Source organism: Pogona vitticeps, chromosome 2, assembly GCF_051106095.1.
Source record: "Pogona vitticeps strain Pit_001003342236 chromosome 2, PviZW2.1, whole genome shotgun sequence".
NCBI lineage: Eukaryota > Metazoa > Chordata > Lepidosauria > Squamata > Agamidae > Pogona > Pogona vitticeps.
This window is the reverse complement of record NC_135784.1, coordinates 110,889,656-110,910,495: the sequence shown is the minus strand read 5'-3', so window position 1 is coordinate 110,910,495 and position 20,840 is coordinate 110,889,656. Positions and strand designations below refer to the sequence as shown.

The 20,840-nt window shown below is 40.1% G+C and overlaps 1 long non-coding RNA gene across 1 annotated transcript in view; it reads right to left on the bottom strand.

Annotated features, from left to right (window-relative positions):
- The window catches only part of LOC144586854 (uncharacterized), a 34,852-nt gene extending 14,546 nt beyond the window's left edge, over positions 1–20,306 (bottom strand). Inside the window, exon 1 of the long non-coding RNA XR_013541914.1 lies at positions 1,423–20,306. This is a non-coding gene — a long non-coding RNA (uncharacterized LOC144586854). The remainder of the gene's footprint in view (positions 1–1,422) is intronic.
- Positions 20,307–20,840: the final 534 nt, after the last annotated feature.

The window sequence follows — 20,840 nt, the reverse complement described above, 5'->3', positions numbered from 1 at the left end:
GCTGTCTTAGGATGATGGACTTGTCATACTTTCTCTCTTCAGCTTGCTCTCTTTTTTTAAAAGGTCATTTTCTGTTTTATGACATGATATAAATTGATAATGCCATCTAACAGCCTCGGAAGTGACCTGAGAGTCTATTTGTTGTCTTTAACCATTGTGTCTTATTGAATTATTGAGTCTAAAGTGACGTCCTTGGTGTAAACATGGACTTTTGAACCTCCTGTACATGGAGTCCATTACATAGCAGTGCTAAGCTGAGAAACCAGTGGGAAAAATAAATGACTGGCTCTGATCCAGAGAGCAGCTTGCCATGCAGCTCTACCTGCTGATAAATGGTGCATCACACATAAGCTCATGTTGTGGAGAATTTCCTGTGAAATAAGGTGAGAAGTATTGTTCTCTCTGGGGGGGCACGACACAGCTGCTTCATGCATTTCCTCCTGCCTGCTTACCCAGATGCCTAGGGTTTTTCAGAAGATGCACAACCAAACACAATGGTGAGCTCAATGTGTATATTATCCTTCAACCACAAGAGTTCACCTTGACTTTAGGCCTTAGAAATAAAATTCAGTACCTTAATCCAATTATTGGTCCCAACTAGAATAGACACATTAAACTAAAGGGAAGTGCTGACTTATTAAGCAGTAGATTCACAAGGACTATTCCATATGAGAGCAATTTGATTTAGGCCAGTCTCTTATACTTGGATTGGACTAAGATTTTTTTCATCACGATAGATGTAATGAATCCACTTCTGTATACCAAGATTTTCTCTTTGTCCTGCTACTTGTAAGATCAATGATCAAAATTTCTACACTTTGAGGTTTAGTTCTTCCTTTCCCACTCTACCAAGTGTATAGCATTTGCTAACAGGGAGCCCTTTGTGCAGGTGACAGCATGGGCTGTAGTTTGTAAAAGCTTGGATCAACTAAAGCGCCTTAGAATGCAGCTCCAATTCTCTATAGATGTGCTGATTGTAGAAAGTTCAGACTAGCTAGAAGCCTCTTCTGCTGGCAGAAGTGCTCTTGTGCTGGCAAAACCTTCTTCTGACAGTGGCTTGCGCAGCCAGAATGGCTCTGCTGGATAGGAAATCCCAGCAGAATAGAAAAAACCAAACCAGGACAAGTAAACAAAAAGGGGTGGAGGAGGGGTGGGTTAAGGGAAAATTCAAATTATGCCAGATGTAAACCTCTCCCAGCCAGGGACGCAGCTGCTGTGCTGGCACAAAGTTAGGACAGGACAAGGGTAGTCCTAAATAATTTTGAGTATCTCTCAGCTGGAGAGAGTTTAGATTCAACACAGATTCAGCGACCCTAGCTAGTTGTTTAAGAAGATGCTCTTAATATTTAAGGTGCCATGAGATTCTCTGTTGCCTACATGTATCAATCAGTTGCATTTATATACCACTTTCTTTCCAATCACCTGAAGTTAGCTTGACTGGAATGGCTATCCCCTTGTCCTTTATCCTCATAGCAATCCTGAAAGGTAAGTCAGGCTGGGGGGGGGGGGAGGGAGAGAGAGAGAGAGAGAGATTGGTCCACATTGTATTATAGTAAAGGTATCACAAAGTCTGACCTCCTATTGGGACACAAGGTCTACAGAAAACCCACCCAAACAGACCGGTACCTACACAAAAACTCCAATCACCACCCACGACAGAAAAGAGGCATAATCAAAACACTGGTAGACCGTGCAAATCGGAACTGTGAAGCTCAATTTCTTAACTCAACCATCTGAATTGGGCCCTTCAGGCAAATGGCTATTCCAAGAATGAAATCACAAGAGCCATCAAACCAAGAAAACAACACCAAACTGAAGAGGAAAAACAGCCACCTACAAATAAAGCATTTCTGCCATACATCAAAGGGGTCACAGACTGCATGGGAAAACATTTGAAAAAATACAACCTACAAACAGTATTCAAGACCACCACAAAAATACAAGAAATGCTATGGTCAGCAAAGGACAAAAGAGACCCCCTCACCACTGCAGGAGTTTACCAGATACCTTGCAGTTGTGGACAGGTATATATTGGAACCACAAAATGCAGCATCCACACCAGAATCAAAGAACACGAGAGACACTGCAGAGTAAAACAACTGGAAAAAATTGGCAGTAGCTGAACATGCCCTGAAACAAGCTGGACATGAAATTCTATTTCAAAATACTGAAGTACTGGACAACACCAGCAATCATTATGTTAGACTGCGCAGGGAAACCATAGAAATCCACAAACACCAGCAGAGCTTCAACAAAAAAAAGAAGAAAGTCTAAAACTCAACAAAGCCTGGCTCCTAGCACTGAAAAATACAGCCTGCAAAAGGTCAGCAAACTCTACCCAGCCACAAGGACAAGTGACCACTGCACACAAAAGACCAGCTAACGACACCCATCAAATACCGTGACAGATCATCTCTCCCCTTATCACAACAATTCACTCACAACAACAACAACAACAAAAACACGCTGATCACCATAATCACCCAATCTCCTGAAAAGGACGAAAAGCTATACAGTAAATACTCAGCTATCCCACAAACTGTACCAGAGCACAGAGTTTTGATTCCTGTCTTCTGAAGATGCCGGCCACAGAGACTGATGAAATGTTAGGAAGAAAAACCTTAAGAACACGGCCAAACAGCCTGAAAAACCTATAACAACTATCACAAAGTCATCAATTAAAAATCAATGCAGCTTCAAAAGATTCAAGTACACTGTAGCGATCAGCCCTGCCTTCACCTGTCCGTCACAGCTGAACAGTACAGAAGGAGCCTATGAGTGGCCGGAAGGCGGAGCCAAGAGGGGGAGGGGGCTGGATATAAGGGCTGGTGTATGGAGTATGAGGAGAGATTCTGTGAGTGAGAGACGGTGTGAAACTTAAGAGAAATCTTAGAGTGAGTTAGAGGCCTGTAAGAACACTGAATGGAACAGAGAGTTGATAGAGTTTTAAAGTTAAAGTAGGATTGACTTAGATACAAGTGATTAGCAACCTGTGATTTACCTATTGAATATAAATCACATGATAACTTCCCTGATCTAATAAATAAGTTAAGTTTTAAAAGTACACTTGTCTCCTCGATTAAAATGGTATCGAAGCAGCAATACCTGGTGGCAGCGGGGGGGAAAAAGGAAGAGCGAGAACCTCATGAAGACCTGAGGGAATAGGGGCTTCAAAGGGGATCACCACATAAGTGGTGACCAGCACGTGGGATACGAATTTAATCTAGTAATGCCTGGAAACAGAAAGGTTCCCAGAGCAGAAGAATATATTTTAGTCAGGGAATCTGAGTGGAAGGAATAGGTAACTTCCTAGGGCTTTTTCAAGGGGAAAAAGCTTAATGGGAAGGCTCCTAAACTCAGATTGGGGGGCTAAGATAGGGACAGGCTCTGAGGAAACCATTTCTGGTAGGAGTTTACCTCCAGCAGAAACTAGGACCAGTTGGCTAGCTTGTCCTGAGCTCAAAGGACAGAGTTCTGAGGGGACAAAGGAGAGTCCAAGGGCAGAGAAGCTGAGGTGACTCAAATCAGTAAAAACTGGAAAGAGTTAAAGCTGATATTTCTGTTTATTTGGTGCCTAGAGGCAGGGAGAGACACTTTGGCTCAGGAAGAAGGCCTGGCTAGGAGCCAGAGGCCTAAATACTGTATCTTAACAGTGGATGGTCACTGGGGGAAGCAACTTTATTACAGACTCTAACTCACAAAAAAGAGGGGGAAAAGTGTATGTTTTAAATTTTAGGCTTGTAAATTGAAGGAGGAGCCTACATAAATAAACATGCCTTCTATGCGGAGGAAAAAGGTGGCAGAGGTGCCTCCTGAGGTGGCAGTTGGCTCAGATCAGGAGGGGGAAAGATATTCAGGGAGGAATTACCTCAGAGGGTAAAATGAAGACCTCAAGTAGGAAAAACCTCCTAGAATTTCAAAAGTTCCAAAAATGGAAGTTACAAATGGGATTGAAATTGGAAGCAATGGTGATCTATGATGGGCAGGAGGCTAGTCAACTGTCCTGTGAGCAGAAAGAAAGAAAATTAGAATTGGAAAAGTGGAAAGCGGAACAGAGATTTGAGTATAAGCAGGTGGAGCTATACCTTAAGAAGAAATGGAAAATAGGTGATGGGGCTGAGGAAAAAGTTTTACAGCCCAAAGCTGAAGCAGAAAAGTGTAAGGATTCTGGAAGAAAGATAAGGCCCAAAGACATTCAGGAAGCTGGAGGGTTTGCAGATTTTATTTCCCGCATTCGAAACAAAATTTTTCTGAGGTAGAAGTAGGGAGAAAAACCTGGGAGGACAGCAAAAGGGAGCCCAAGGTTTGCTTCAAGAACCAGCAGGCAAGTGGCGGCCATTTTGTAGGCAAGCCCACAGAACTGAGCCAGCCAAAATACAAGCACGGGGAGTGGAAGGGAGATAAGACCCTTAACCCAGAACAGAGAAACTTCAGATCTTGCTTTGAAGGCGAAGAGAAAGACCATTTAATTTCACAAAGTGCTAAGGCCAGAGATGGGGGTCAAAAGGCTAATTTACCCAAGCCCAAGTCAGTGTATTGTGTACAGCAAAACAACGTTACCTCAGAGAATAGCAAAACAGTAATGGATAAAGCAGAAGAACTTGCAGAAATCAGTTTCAGTCTGTGGATTGTGTTACTTGGATCAAGACCAGACACAAAGTACACTCAATTTTCTTCACTACGTCATGTTGCCCATAGCAAACTGTTTGACAAATTTCAGTGGGTAGACTCTCCATCTTGCAAGTACAGGCTGTACCAATACTTCTAGTTCCTGTCACCAAATGCACATGTATTCTTTCAATCCCTTGCCCCCATATCATGGTCATCAGCACCACCAGGCATCTGACTAGAACACCAATCCACTGGCAAGTATACTTGTCAAAGTCTCCCTCTGGCTGCCACAGGACACAGCAGACTGGCAAAATAAGGTCAAGAAGCACATGAATATACTGGCTCATGGAAAGGCAAACGAGCCAGGAAAGGAATGATAGATGGATGCCAAGGTGTGATAGTCTTCCAAGTCACAAGTACAGAGCAGACATGAGGAAGTCCCATTGCTCAGTGACAAAGCACATGCTTTGCAGGGAAATGGTCTCAAATTCAATCATGGGCATGTCCTGATAGGGTTGGAAGGCACTCTTTTCTGTAACCATGGAAAGACAGTATGGCATTGGCAGATGGTTTGGGAACCTGCTTTCTACATCTCTGAAGTCCACGTTCCTGAGCAGTTATATCTGTTCCCAACTTCATAATTTGTGTGCAAAACTAAAAACCCAACTGAGGGTATGAGTGATATTGGTCTGCACAGTGAACAAGAGGTAGACTTGGTAGATCTGTGGATTAATGGAGGATTTATGGCAAGGCTTGAGTGGGAATTGTACCAGATGAGATGGAATAGTTGCAGTTTGTTGCAGTTGAAGGGCTTGCATTGATTATGTTAAGGATCTTCAAGGTAAATCTTCTGATCACCCCCTCCCCTCCATTCCTTTTGGAATCTTAAGGAGAAGAAAAATGGTTAAAGCATGTGTTGAAAACTTATTGGCTAGTCTTAACAACTCTTTTATTAGGTCAACTTCAGAGATTTCTTGTGAAGACAAAGTTAGGAAAGTGGACACCACCTGGAATTTATTGACGAAAGGGCAGGGTATTGATGTAACAAGTAAATGAACAGCTATTTTTACATATAATATTTATCTTCCTGTTCTATTCTCTGGTTTGAAAAATAATTTGTTATTGACTGTTGTTTCCAAAGCTCAAGCTGAATTATAAGTATCGTAGTACCATCAGAATTATTTTGGACACAATGAATGGTCGGCCTGTGGCCCAGAGGGCACTTTCAAAGGAGAAGCAAGAGACAGCTGTTATGAACTTTGGCAGACATACATCGTACCAATAAGTAAAGAGAGATCAAAGCTGGGGGAGGATAACAGACACTTGTGCCCTCAAGTGAACCACACAGAATCCATACAGAATGCAGTTCTGCAACTCATCTGCACACTCTCACATTGTCCTAGTAGTGTAATCAACTAAGATTTAAGGAAGGAAGGAAGGAAGGAAGGAAGGAAGGAAGGAAGGAAGGAAGGAAGGAAGGAAGGAAGGAAGGAAGGAAGGAAGGAAGGAAGGAAGGAGGGAGGGAGGGAGGGAGGGAGGAAGGAAGGAAGGAAGGAAGGAAGGAAGGAAGGAAGGAAGGAAGGAAGGAAGGAAGGAAGGAAGGAAGGAAGGAAGGAAGGAAGGAAGGAAGGAAGGAAGGAAGGAAGGAAGGAAGGAAGGAAAGTATTGGTCTCTACCTTTGGGGCCAGCACAGAATTTTCTGAATTAGGTATTGATACCTTCATTTCTCCTTTCCCTGTTTTTAGTTGCATACCTTTTTTAAAAAAAAAAATTACAGTAACATTTTAACACCCAAAAATGCTAGAGGGCCTGGTGAAATGCCAGTCCATTCTGTGAGTGGCCTGAGCTCCTTGCTCTGCCTGCAGATTACCTCAGAAACACACAAATATTCCAGGTTGAGTCCATACTTACATATTTGTCTAAAAACAGTGCACATCTCTAATGTAAATTTTTGTTGCTGTCATTTTTAAACATGCAAAGTCAGACCCCATGGTGATCTATTGCAGAACATCCAGGTCCAGTAGTAAACTCAATGTATCTTCTTCCATTCCCTGTTTTCAGTAAACATGTAGCACTGGAGGCCAACATATTCATGAGATTGTCTATTGCATGTAGCAGAGTAAACAGCTGCTTTGAGCCAGGCATGGTCATGCTTAGAGCAGACACACTGAAACAAAGGTGAGTTAAAGTTAATCATTACTTGATTTCAGTTGATGTGCTCCTGCCTTCTTTAGTGGGAGATTATAAAACTTGCAGTCTGGAGGACATCAGGTTGGGGAAAGAGGGTCTGCTGTAAACATGACTAGAAATGGGCACAACTCTCTCTCTCTCTCTCTCTCTCTCTGCACCAGTTCATAGTTCATTTCATGGGCAGTTTGGAGAATCATGCTTTCATGAAGCAAAATAAAATTCTGAACTTTTTCATCATTGCTCCTTTGCTTTGCCCCCCAAAAAATTTTCCTTCATGGACCCCACCATCTACCTTACTCACTCTGGTCCTCCTCCTCCTCTCCACTACCCTACTTAGGACCGGAGGCTGTCTGGGGCCTACTTTCTGCCCCACTGCTTCCCTGGAGGCTTAGATTATTGCTGGCCATTGGGCTATATTTAGAGAACCCTCAAAGAACCATATGTACTTCCCACAATACCCTAAGCCTCCCAAGGAAACACTGAGGCAGGAAGTAGGCCCCAGACAGCCTGCCATCCTACTCAGCTGGGCAGCCCAGCAGTGGCGGGGGGGGGGGAGGAGAAGAAGCCCCGAGCAAGTAAGGTCGGGGCTGGGGTTCCACGAAGCATAGCTACATAGAAAGCCCACCTTTTATTTATTTATTTATTTATTTATTTATTTATTTATTTATTCATTCATTCATTCATTCATTCATTCATTCATTCATTCATTTATTCATTCATTCATTTATTTATTTATTTATTTATTTATTTATTTATTTATTTCTACCCCGCCCCTCTAGACAATGTCTACTCGGGGCGGCTTACATATCTTAAAACATATTAAAACAGCTTATAAACATATGTAGTGCAATTATTATAATTAATGGTATCCAAGATGGCAAAAACTCAAAAAGAAAAAGAAAAAGAAAGAAAAAATCACTTAATTGACTGGAGGGAAGGCCTGTTTAAATAACCAAGTTTTTAGTTGGCTTTTGAAAACACCCAGCGAGGGTGCCAGCCGAATTTCAGTGGGGAGTGTGTTCCACAGCTGAGGGGCGACCGGCAAGAAAGCCCGGTTTCTTGTTTTCTCCTTCCGGGCCTCCCTCGGCGTCAGTCCCCTCAGCCATCCCTGCTGGCTATGTCGGGTGATTCGGGTAGATCTGGGCGGGAGGAGGCGATCTGCCAAATATTGAGGTCCCAAACTGTTTAGGGCTTTATATGTAATCATTAACACTTTGAAGTCGATGTGGAAACGAATAGGTAACCAGTGCAGTGCAGCCAGATGGGCCCTGAACCAAACGAACCATTAAACAGTTTGTTTTTTAAAAAATTCAGCATGGTTTGTGGACCTTGACAAACCATGACCCATCACAAACTGCCATTGTGCTGGCTCCTGCCCATTTCTAAACATGATAAAGACCATATCGAATCCAACATGATATCTGGATAGCTTGTCCATTCTATACTTTTCTCTAGGTCCCACCACCCACACAGATGTGTTTGGTGGGGACATGGGAGCCTTTGTTTCTGCTCCCAGACTTCGGAGCGCCCCCCCCCACAGAAGTCCAGACCAGCTCCATTTTTTCTCTCCTTCCGCAAGCAAGATCTTTCTCTTCAGACAGGCTTTTCGTCAGTTTCTGGCAGTCTGAGAGGGTTTTGTGCTCTCTTGCTTTTAAATCTGTTTTTAGTATTGGCTTTATTTGCCATTTTTAATATGATACTTCTTTAATTCTTTTTAAATTTTGTACACTTACTGTTTTTAAATACTGTTTTTAATGATGTAAGCCAATTTGGGTCCTTTTAAGGAGAAAGGCAGGATTAAACAAACAAACAAACAAATAAGCAAACAAACAATTAATTTAAGCTAGCCTTCTGTTGAAAAATCCCAGAATTCCTCAGAAAACAGTTTAAAACTGCTCCAGATAGTGTTCATTCATCTCCTTTGCTGCATGAGTCACCATGATCAGCTGGACAAGTGGTTGTTTAATGACAAGGTAAGTGATGTGACTACAATTAAACTCTGTTTGAAATCTTGTAAGGCTTTTTAATAGGTTGTTTCATTTCTTGGGAATGGCTATCTATAAATGTTAAATAGTTAAGAAGTCGACTTTTCAGCTGCTAAGTGGCTTTAAAAAGGAAATATGTTTTAAGAAAAGTATTGTGGGAAGTTGATCCATCAGCTAAATCCCAGATGGTAACAAAAATTGCGTTTTCCAGCCACTAAGTCTTTTAAATGCTAAAAGTATTTATTTAATTTTATTTTTACTAGAAGCTTTATTTTCAGCTGTTGAACAGATCAACACCTAAACTCCTTTTCAACCTCGGTTTCCTCAGATGCTTTTTATATTTAATTTTCAATGCCTTTTTTTTAAAAAAGAAATTTTTGTTTAATGGCTTGCCTGTCTTTCTAAAAATACTTTAGAAGCTAAACTTCTCAAAGGTTTGTTATTGCTGATGTTCCGCTTGTACAGGATACTTCTGTTCCTCTACTGCCAATTATATGATATTCTGGTGAGTAAAGTCTGGTGAAGACAGGGAGGGGAGTGAAGGGTGTTTACAACTGGAGTGTCATTCGGCAGCAAAGGAGTTAATTTGCACACCGCCTTTGAAATAGCTTCTGGCACATGTTATCTTGGTGCAAATTCATATTTCAGTCACTGGAATGAAGACAAGCCAGACTGGACTCTGAATTAAAGACAACTGTGTGCTTTCATATTTTCCTAGTGATCATGAATGTAATAAAGGCAACAGCACAATCCAGCACAATTGTGAAATACTTCATAGCAGAATTAAATCTTTTGAGAAAACTTAACAGACCATAAACTGTGCTCACACTATCAATCTTACTACCCTTCAGATAACCTTTTATTCAACCCGCTCTCCATTGCCAGTCTTGAAATAACTGCCAAATGAATCCATGTGCTTTCCTGTTCTGGAATTGCATACGTGGACGTTTTATTCCCTCTCTTTTCTGTGACTTGAACTTGCACAAGTGTACCAACACATCTGTGTACGCATGTAGTTGATTTGATTCAGTGTTCTTCTGATAGTAGATGAAGTTAGCAAGCGCTCAATATCAGAACTAGCCAGTCAGTCAAATGTCAGAGTCAAAGGTGGCCAACTGGCCACCACTCTCATGACTCAACTAGCTTCCTCTTAGTTTCCTCCCCTCTCCCATCCCACAGTGCACTACCTGGAAGGGTGCCCTCCCACATATTCTTTACAATTTGAAATTTCATTTGACATTTTATTTGAAAGCTTTCAAACAGCTTTCAGATAGTTTCCATGCAACTAGGAATTGCTCATGGCACTCATGAGTTTCTACAGCAATGAAATGGTCAAGCAGGAAATAGAAAGGGATGCTATTTAATGTAGGATGAGACAATATGGTTGAAATATTTGTTATTAACAGGTGGTGTACAACTTTCCAATACTAATAACTTACCCTTGCCTTGTAAAAGTTTATGGGCTCTTGCTCAGCATCATTTAAAACACTTTCAGAAGCTTTAGAACAACAAACACGGAAGACGAGATCAGCACCCATTGAGGTTCTGGTCCCTGTGAGCTTATAAATGATGCATGTCTGAGAGCTACCCTGTAAGAGGGTTGAAAATGGACAGAGGTGGGTTATAACAACCATCTGTTTTAAAAACATTCAACTTATTGTATGATATATGAAGTTTCTGGGCTGTGACTGTGTTGCACTCAGCAGATATTGCCACACCTTTGTTGGGTAAGCTCAAGGTAGGAATCCGCCTTAAATCACTGGCAAGCACAAAAGGAATTTCACAAAATGTCAGTTGTCTGTCTTTCCTGTAAGCAGATTCTACTTTAAGTAACAACATGGTGTCATTTCCCTTTTCCACCTCTGCTCTTATGTCTGTGCCACAAGAAATGTACCAAGGGTGAGGTACCTCTTTCAGCATTAGGCTGAATTCAATTTCAGAGGTGCTCTTGTGGCTCACATTCCAGTACAGATTGGTGAAAGGCAAAAAGGAGAGACACAAAAATGGCATCGTAATTTTGGCTTAGGGCTTGATCCCACGGACAAGAAGGCTCTCCCTTGTACCAGGTTCCCTTAAAAATGACACAAATAGTGTACACACGACAAATGTGCACATGAACGACTGTGCAAGGGGAGGTAGTTATTCTGCTCCCCTGCCAGAGGCCCATTTATTTTGGGGCAGATATAGAATTGATTCCACAAATGTGAATGCCCCTTCCCTAATTTTAAAAATTCCTGCTGATAGATAGCAGGAATTAAAAATAAAATAAAATAAAATTGCCTCCCATCGCTCACCAGCCCTCAATCACCTGTCTGTGCAGCCTTTCACATGTTACCTCTTGCTTTTCCATCTCTTTCCCTTTGATCCTCTTTCCCCTCTGTTCTCCCCCTTGCCACCTGATTGACCCCTGCCTATAACTAACCTTGTTTCGTACACAAAGAGAAAAAAGGAATACTAGGGCAGTAAAACCTAAATACAAGTAAACAAGATGGAGAATGAAACTGGGATCTTCTCAGTGAACATTAATGGTCTGAATGCACCAAGAAAAAGAAATCATGTTTTTTCAAAACTACAAAAAACCAAAGCAGATATAATTTGTCTTCAAGAAACACACATCAAACAGCAGCATTACAAATATCTTACCTACCTGAAGATTGGGAAGCTCTACTACTCAGCTGCACAACAAAAGAAAAGAGGGGTAGCTTTGTATGTGAAGGAAAAGTTAAACTCTAAACATATCTACTCTGATGAAGAAGGGAGAATCTTAATGGTAGAAATAACAATAAATCAAAAAAAGGTCTTAATGATAGCACTATATGCATCTAATAGTAAACAAGAAAAATTCTATTGTAAGCTATATAAAACAATATTGGAAAAAGAATACCAAAATATTTGCATATTAGGTGACTTTAATGCAATTGTAGATGAGAGACTTGATTATAAAAATGGCAAAAAAGGGGAAAAGGGAAGGAGAAGACTGCCAAACGTTTTCTTTCAGATGGCAGAAGAACTAGGACTACAAGATATATGGAAAGAAACAAATACTAAAAGCTCTCAATTTACCTTCTACTCAAATAGACATAAATCCTGGTCAAGAATAGATATGATCTGGCTATTTCCGGAATGAAAAACTGAAATACAGGAAGTAGAAATAGAAACCAATATTTGGGCAGACCATAATCCAATGAAAATGCGGTGGAAAGGAGAGAGAAAAGAAAAGACAAGATGGACTTTAAATCAGGAAATTTTGAAGGATGAAGAATTTGTTGAAAGAACTAAAAAAGAAATGGAACTCTTCTTCAAAGAGAATAAAAAAGAGGAAACATCCCTGCAAACAATCTGGGACACAGCTAAAGCATACTTCAGAGGATTGGCCATATCATATATAGCCAAGAGGAATAAAAGAAAAAACCAACAACTTACAAAACTGAAAGAAGAACTCAAAAAACTGGAGCTAGAGCTACAAAAAGAACCGCAAAAGAAAACTCTTAAAAACCAGATGGAGATAGTGAAACATAAATTAAACTTAATAGTATCAGAAGAATTAGCTCAACAAGTCAAAAGAGCTAAACAAAATTTCTTTGAGAATGCCAACAAACCTGGAAGATGGCTATCCTATAGATTGAAAAAAGAAAAACAAAAAAGACTGATAAAGAAGCTACAAGATCAAAACGGAGACCTCCAAAATGAAAAAGAGCAAATAAAAAAATAATTAAAGAATATTATGCTAATCTCTATGACACTCAAGAAGTTTCTCTTGAAAAGATAATACAATATATTAAAAAAGCAAATCTCCCTAAAGTACCAGAAAACATTAAAAATCTCCTGAATGAGAAAATAACAATGATGGAAGTAACGGATCAATTAAAAAAAAAATGATAAGATTCCAGGACCAGACGGATTACCAGTGGAATTTTATAAATCCTTCCAAGATATAATAAGCTTACCAATAAAAGAGGTCTGCAATGAAGTCCTACTAGAAGCTAAAATACCCAAGACATGGTTAGAGGCATATATCACGTTAATACCAAAAGAAGTTACGGACTCCACACATATAAAAAATTTTAGACCAATATCACTGTTGAATGTGGACTATAAAATCTTTGCAGTAATTATAGCAGAAAGATTGAAAAAGTTTTTAATGGAGTTCATCCATTCAGATCAAAATGGATTTTTTTCCAAAAAGACAACTAAGGTATAACCTAAGGATAATCTTGGACATATTAGAATATTATGAGGTACACTCAGAGAAGCAAATGGCATTAATCTTCTTGGATGCCCAAAAAGCCTTTGATAATGTGAACTGGCAATTTATGATACAGCAAATAAAAGCTATGGATTTTGGCAAAAATTTTACAAATGTAATTGAGACAATCTACAATGAACAAATAGCTAAAGTAATTGTAAATGGTGAACTGACGGATAATATTAATATAAAAAAGGCACAAGACAAGGATGTCCGCTCTCTCCATTGCTATTTATATTAACTCTGGAGGTATTAAATAGGAATGTGAGGAATGACCCAGAGATTAAAGGTACCAAAATAAAGGACAAGAGCTTCAAACTACAAGCATTTGTAGACGACTTGGTGTTTATATTGGAAGACCCACTGGAAACAACATTGAGACTACTGGACAAAATTGATGAATTTGGGAAAGTAGCAGGATTGAAGATAAATAAAGAAAAAACTAAAGTTATAGTGAAAAACTTAACAGCCAAGCAAAAAAATCAACTCTCAGATTTACAAATAGTTAAAAAAGTTAAGTACCTTGGAATATATTTAACTGCTAGATGTGTAACTATAAAAGAAGATAATTATATGAAACTACTTAACCAAATAAAAATAGACCTAGAAAAATGGAAAAGCCTACAACTATCACTATTAGGAAGAATTGCAACAATCAAAATGAACATTTTGCCAAAGCTACTTTTTTGTTCCAAACAGTGCCAGTGAAAATAGAGAAGAAATATTCTGACGATCTAAACAAAGTGATATTACAATATATTTGGCAAGGGAAGAAAGCCAGAATCAAACTAAAAATGCTCCAAGAATCCAAGGAAAACGGAGGATTTGGTTTACCGGACTGGACCTTATACTACCAATCATCTGCTCTAACTTGGCTGAAAGAATGGATTAGCCTGAAAAACAAAAGACTTCTGTATTTAGAAGGACATGATCTACAGTTGGGTTGGCATGCCTTTTTATGGTATCAGAAAGCCAAAACTCATAGGTATTTTCAAAACCATTATATTAGAAACTCCCTGTATATAATATGGGAAAAAATAAAAATGAAAATGTACACGAAAATACCAGGATGGGTTTCACCCATAGAAGCATTTGTTCATCCCAACCTTTTGAATGTTAGAAAAATTTTGACTTATACAGATATCTTAGACATAGATAGGAGATTAAAGCCAAAACAAGATCTTATAGACCAGGGGTTAGATGCATCGTGGTGGTCTATAATGCAAATACAATCAAGATATGAACGGGACCTAAAAATGTATGATTTTCATAAAGAACAGACAACTTTTGACCAAATAATGTTAACATCAGATGATAAATTAATTAGGAAAGTATATAAATTCCTTTTAAATTGGAAAATGGAGGATGAACAGGTCAAAGAAACGATGGTTCAATGGGCAAAAAAATTTGGGTATAATATTGACTTAGAAAAATGGCAAGAGCTGTGGTCTAGAAACTATAAGATGATAATGGCAACATCTTATAAAGAGAATCTATATAAAATGTTTTATAGATGGCATTTACCTTCTGATAGATTGGCTAAGATGTATTCTAATAGGTCAAGTAAATGTTGGAAATGTCATAAAAAACTGGAACCTCTGGTGGACTTGTGATAAAGCAAAAAAATTTTTGGAACAAAATACATACATGGCTTGTTAAAATAATCAAAAAGCATGTAGATTTTAGGCCAGAGCTCTTTCTGTTAGGTATAATACCAGAAAGTGTTGACAGACAAAATGTATAGTTAATACTGCATATTCTAACAGCTGCGAGGATTATTTATGCACAGTACTGGAAAAATGAAGGAACACCTACGGATCAAGAAATAATTAAAAAGATATTGGACTGCGCCGAAATGGACAGACTAACACTGAAAATCAAAGGAAAAGAAGATACAAAATATTATCAAACATGGGACTTATTCTATCAATGGTTAGAAGGATGTTGTATAGATTAGGAGCGTAATGTGTGTAGTAGTTGTTTTACAAATGATTATAAGCTGTACCCTGGTGGCACGATGTTATCAGTATGGATGGATTTATATAATAAAAAGAAAATTAAAAAAACTAACCTTGTTTTGTCAGGCAGTGGTGGCAGCATGGGCCTCTTCCCAGCTGGGGGATTACCTGCGTAACTTCTTCCAAACAGTCGGAGGGCTGACCATCAGCTGATTGGTGCTGTGCCTGGAAGCTGCAAGAAGCTGTGGAAGCAAATCCCACAGCTGGACTTGCAGAGAGAAGGTCTCTTCTCAGCTGGGGTTCCTTTGCTTCTCCAACTTCCTGGGCAGTGCTAATCAGCTGATGGTTGGCCCTGCCCATGAGAGTGTGAACAGTGTCAAGTGGTTTTTCAATAGCTGCTATTTGCATCTTTGCATACAGCAATGCAAGTGAACAATGTCGGCTTGTTCTCAGTTATTGCTGGGAGCTAATTGTTCATGCAGTCATTTTGGCATACTGGAATGGAGGAAAATCCATCCAGACACCAGGAAATCACTAACAGTGATGTCACCATGTTGAAGGGAATAAGACCATCTGTGGAAACATGGAGGGGTTGGGGGTTGGATGGGCAGATTTTCCACTGGGCTTGAGATTCGCCAGCCCTTGTGTCATAAAGTTCTCCTTTTACTCCATTTTCTCTCTCTCATCAGCAGAGCTTTACTTTCTCCTGTCTAGTTCACGCACATGGTAAATTTGCATCATTGCCCCCATACAGCCATTTGCTTATCTAGATATTTCATTTATTTAGATCAGTGATTCCCAGTTTTGGGTAACTTAGGTTCTTGGACTGCAGTTCCCTTCCAAGAAGTGTTTTTGTTTGGGAAATCTCTCCTCTCCCCAGTTCTGAAAGCACAATATATGGGGAAACCTTGTCCTTTCCTTGATGCCATAGCTGTAGCTGCCTCTTCAGAGCATCGCTTGTTAATACAGTCTGCAGGGGCAAGTCTTGTACAGCTGACATGGGTATAGTGAGAGTTTTAGTCCAACACAAATGAAGAACAAAAAGATGCGGAGCTGTCTTAGAATGAGATTGGCTTCTACACACGTCTGGAGCTCCACAGCAACTCTGAAAGAAATGTTCTGTTTTTCACATTCTTTGCTAACAATAAACTTGACATGTTTCAGGGAAAGCATCAGAAAAGGCAAAAGATTCAGGCTTGCACAAGCATTTTCAAGACCAGGTCTGTTAACATGTTCTGCATGTCAAACAAATCTTTTAGAGCAACTGTACTTTCAGAATGAGAGGGAAGAACAATTCCTAGCAGAACAAACATCATGCCCTTTACTCTGTTGTTGCACTGGGAACAGGGTGAGAGGGAGAGGTTACCTTTTAAAAACAACTCCCACTGACGACAAGGATTGTATAGGCTTGCAGCAGTTCTTGTGTCAGGGAAACAAAGAGGCTTTGGATAAGGTATATCCAGATCCTCATCCCCCACTCCCTATCCAAACTCTGCTCCACCAGCAGAACATCTTACCCTTTCTGCTATTCCACGTGTATGTGTCTGCTGATGCATTTATGTTGAGAAGTCCATGAGTGTTTCTTCCCAACGCTGCATCTTTGGGCTGGCTCATCCACACTGTTGTGCTGTCCCTGGTCATTCTGAGGTTGCTTTGGGTTGTTCTGGTATATTTTTTTGTTGATTTGAATATATCACCTGCCCATGAGGAGGGGATGGACTGGGATACACTGGGTCCTCCTGGAACCACCTGCCTACACACTTTCAGAACTGTTCCCTGAGGTATCTTTCTCAATGCAGGTTGCCCTCCCCCTTTGCCTTCCTTCTCTACCTTTCCTTGACTACACTCTTGCTCCTCTTCTCTCCTTGTTTTGTTACTCACCATTCTCAAACTATGTATTTGCAGAATGTTTCTATATTTTTAATGTTTTGTTTTCACATTTGTGCTATGGTACCAAAGGAATGACGACGACGACAACGACAACAAGAAGCAGAATAGAGGAACAGCTCATAACCCATAAAACTAAACAGGAACAGCAGTACAGGGTAGAGGGGTGGAAATTCACTTGCAGAAATTCACTCATAAGGAGAGGCCTTAGATGACACATACCTCCCAAATGCATAGATCAGCAGCACTCATCAACATGGTACAGGAGTCCACATGAGCAGGTTGTGCACTACAGCAAATTGGAGCAAAATAGAACACAAATACACAATTACACAGCAGTATTATGAAAATAAACAACAACTTGGAAATCAAGGTTTCTTCTTTAGCTAAAAAAATGAAGTATCATCTCCCTCTTTCCCATTGTCCTTTTGTCTGCCTGTTTCTCTTTCTGGTAGCTCTTCTCTGGTCTCCCTCCCCCCTCCCTCCCTTAGTATGGTCCCCTCATTCTCTTCCCCACCACAGGGCTCCTCTCTCTGTGTGTTTATTTGTTCAAAATCCTGTGGTACATCTGAAGTCTCAGTCTACCATCTTGCCCAGAGTTAATCTAAATTAATCTCAGACCCAATGAGTTCCTTAACTACTACTGTCAAGACATTTTCCCGATTTCCCCAGAATGCTTCAAAAAACATGTGCAGCTAGAGTGTATGAGCATTTTCCTGTGCAAAATAAAAATCTTTAAGGTCCTATATCTTCCAAATAATAGGATAGATCACCTTTAAAAAATATGAAGAATAATTTACTTTTCAGCAACCAGTGGCAGTCATTTGACAAAGAATTGCCAAATTTGCTACAAGGTGTGGAAAAAAAATTGTGGCAAAATGGGATCATGAATGGGAAGGGTTAAAAAAAAGTAATCAAAACTTTAAAAGTAATTGTCCAACTTTCTCCAAGTTTAGCTCAGAGTAAGCTGATATCAACTGCTGGACAGCTGAGTGGTTTAGATGTTGGGTTGCAGAACCAGAAGTTAGGAGTTCAATTCCCCACTGTGCCTCCTGGGAGAAAAGCCAGCTTGTGTGTCTCCGTGGGCAAGTTACACAGTCCCAGGGTGCCACCAGAAGAAGGGAATTGCAAACAACTTCTGTGTGTTCTTTACTTAGAAAACCCTGGGAAAGGTCGCTGTAAGTCAGAATCCAGTAGACAGCTCATGATTATTGTTACTAAGCCAATGTCATTTACAAATAAGTCTTGATTGAAAGCCTATTCAAAAGATAGTTAGCCCTTTATAATCAATAATGGCTTACAGAGTACTGTTTCAACTGGCCATGCAATATGAGAGGTATACTTCTGTGCATTTTAAATCTACCTCAAGTGGTTATTGTGAGACAAAAGGTAAGAGGGAGGGGAGCCATGCTCACCACCTTGAGGAAGCCAGGATATAAATGTAACTGAAAAATACACAAAGAGGTAAAATCCTACACTGGTTCTTAAGAGAAAATAAAATAAAGATCAAGGCTTTGTTCTTGGAAAGACTGTGTACAACAGCCACGTTTTCCTGGTAGTTGTGTATGGGTGTCACCAGATACATTTCTGTGATGGCAGTGAGAAGACCCTTTTAACAGAAAGTTGCAAAGTATCCTGATTTAATAACAGGCCTTTTGCTTAGTTTGTTGCTAACAATGTGTGCAACAGCTGAATTCAAATATTGGTGAAACACAGGTAGGACACCATTTATGATGGTGGGATCACATGGTTTGCATGTCATTGTGGGAGTATAAGAGTACCAAGTTACAGCTCCAGTGGCTTCCTCAGATGGATCTTCTAGAGGAAACTGCTGCATTGGAGCACATGGATTGCATCTGCCATGATTTGTTCTGAATGTATGAAGTTACAGAAACCTGTTCTTCCTTAACTCTGGTAAGTGCTTTGCATAACTGTTCCATCTCTCCTACACAGATATGCAGAGCAGGCTTTCTAAACTGGCTGCAGGATCACTTGTATTTCTATACGGAGACAAATGCAGACAACTGAAAAGCCAAGAGCTGCAAGACAGCACAAGAACTGGCTCTTTTTGGGGGGGGGGGGGTTAAGAATTTATTTATTTATTTATTTATTTATTTATTTATTTATTTATTTATTTATTTATTTATTTATTTATTTATTTATTTATTTATTTATTTATTTAATATCCCGCCTATCTGGTCAGTTATGACCACTCTAGGCGGCTTACAACGTGAAGATCAGATGATTTCTACACTATTTCCTTTTTTCTCTTTTAATTGGCCTTTCGGGATGCCACTACTGTCATCGTCTGAGCCAAGGTGGTTCTAAAATGAAAGATACCGTACTGACAAAACTCATTTTGCTGTTACATTGGAAGATGAGCTAAGATGTATGTTATTATTCTGTCCTACTGGGTACTGTTGCTTTTAAAAACAAAACAAGCTATTAATACAGGAATTGTTTCCTTTTATTTTGATGAATATGTGTGAGTAGATCTCTAGGAGGGATAATATAGCAGCAGTGTGTGTCTTTCTTGGGAGAGCTAAATCAATTATACTTTGCTTGAAAAATATTATTGGCTCAGTTCCTTGAAGAAGGCAGCAATTAAGACTTATGAGTGTCCCATAGAGTTGTGATAATGATTCTGATAATCAATATATATGACTTTGGATATTAAAAGTACTAGCAATTGTTACTTAGTTGTTTTTTAAAATCTGGTTGGCACATACTGTCTTCCTTTCACACACACACTGGTCTTCACTCATCCTCCCAAAAGGAGATTAAAATTCAGTTTAAATGATGGCATGAGTGTTTTGAGGGTTCTGAGAATTCTTTCTTAGGCTGGGAGTCCCCTCCAACTCCCCACAAAAATTATGTACTAGAAGGGAAATATTTCTATGCAAGGGATTAGAGTTGCAAGTCTGTCTCTCATTTCAGATTTAAGATTCACTCAGGCCACATGCAGCCAAGGGCATCCATAGAAATAATCTGTGTGTTTGTGTGCAAAATCTATTAATAATACCTGTGGATTGTTGACCTGACTGCAACTTTTATCTCTTTAGGTACGTTTAAAGAAATAGAGAGTTTAAGATTCAGGGGCAGAGTGCTTCCTGCTTTCCTGAGGACACTTATGTATGCAGCCTTTGGAGCCCAGCCCATCCTGCACAGGATCCCTCTTCCGTGCTCAGAGTTCTTCTTTGAAAGAGGCCATGGTCCCTGTTTAAATCAAAGTTCCAGTGAGTCATCACCTGATCTTGGATGAGGTGGTATGAGCATGACTGGGGAGGAGACAGTCAAGTTTCCCCTTCATGTGTACATCCCCTCTGAGCATGTGTGTGCATATCCGTGCATGCACACATGTTTATGAGGGAAAATTGGGACAATTCTGGCCCTGGCCCCACCCACCAGCTGAAGTGCCACCCACTACCAGTTCCAATGGCCCCCATCAGCATGTAGCCCCAAAATGCCCATCTTCTGCTACAGGTGGCCCTTGGGGAGCAAACACCTCGCTCTCCCTGACTTAAAATGGCAATAAAGGAAGCCCTTTGCTGGAAATATCTTGGGCAAATGTGTCAGGGAAAATCGAGGCAGGCTGGGAAATAGATTATGAAGACCATATTTACTTCCCAAGAATCAATTACAAATTGTTTTGATTCTGAAGATGTATAACATATATACAGACTAGTGCTGCCCAATGGCATTGTCCCCCTCAGTAACATAAGCATGTAAAAACTATGTGGGAGTCAGTGGGACGGTATTGGAAGGGGCTCCCCAGGAATCAAAGAATAGTGAAGTTGGAAGGAGCCTATAAGGCCATCAAGTCCACCCCCTGCTCGATGTAGGAATATAAATCAAAGGATATCTCCCAGGTGGTTGTCTACATTTCTCTTGAATGCCTCCAGTGTTTGAGCACTCACCACTTCTCAAGGTAATTGGTTCCACTGCCTTACTGCTCTAACAGTT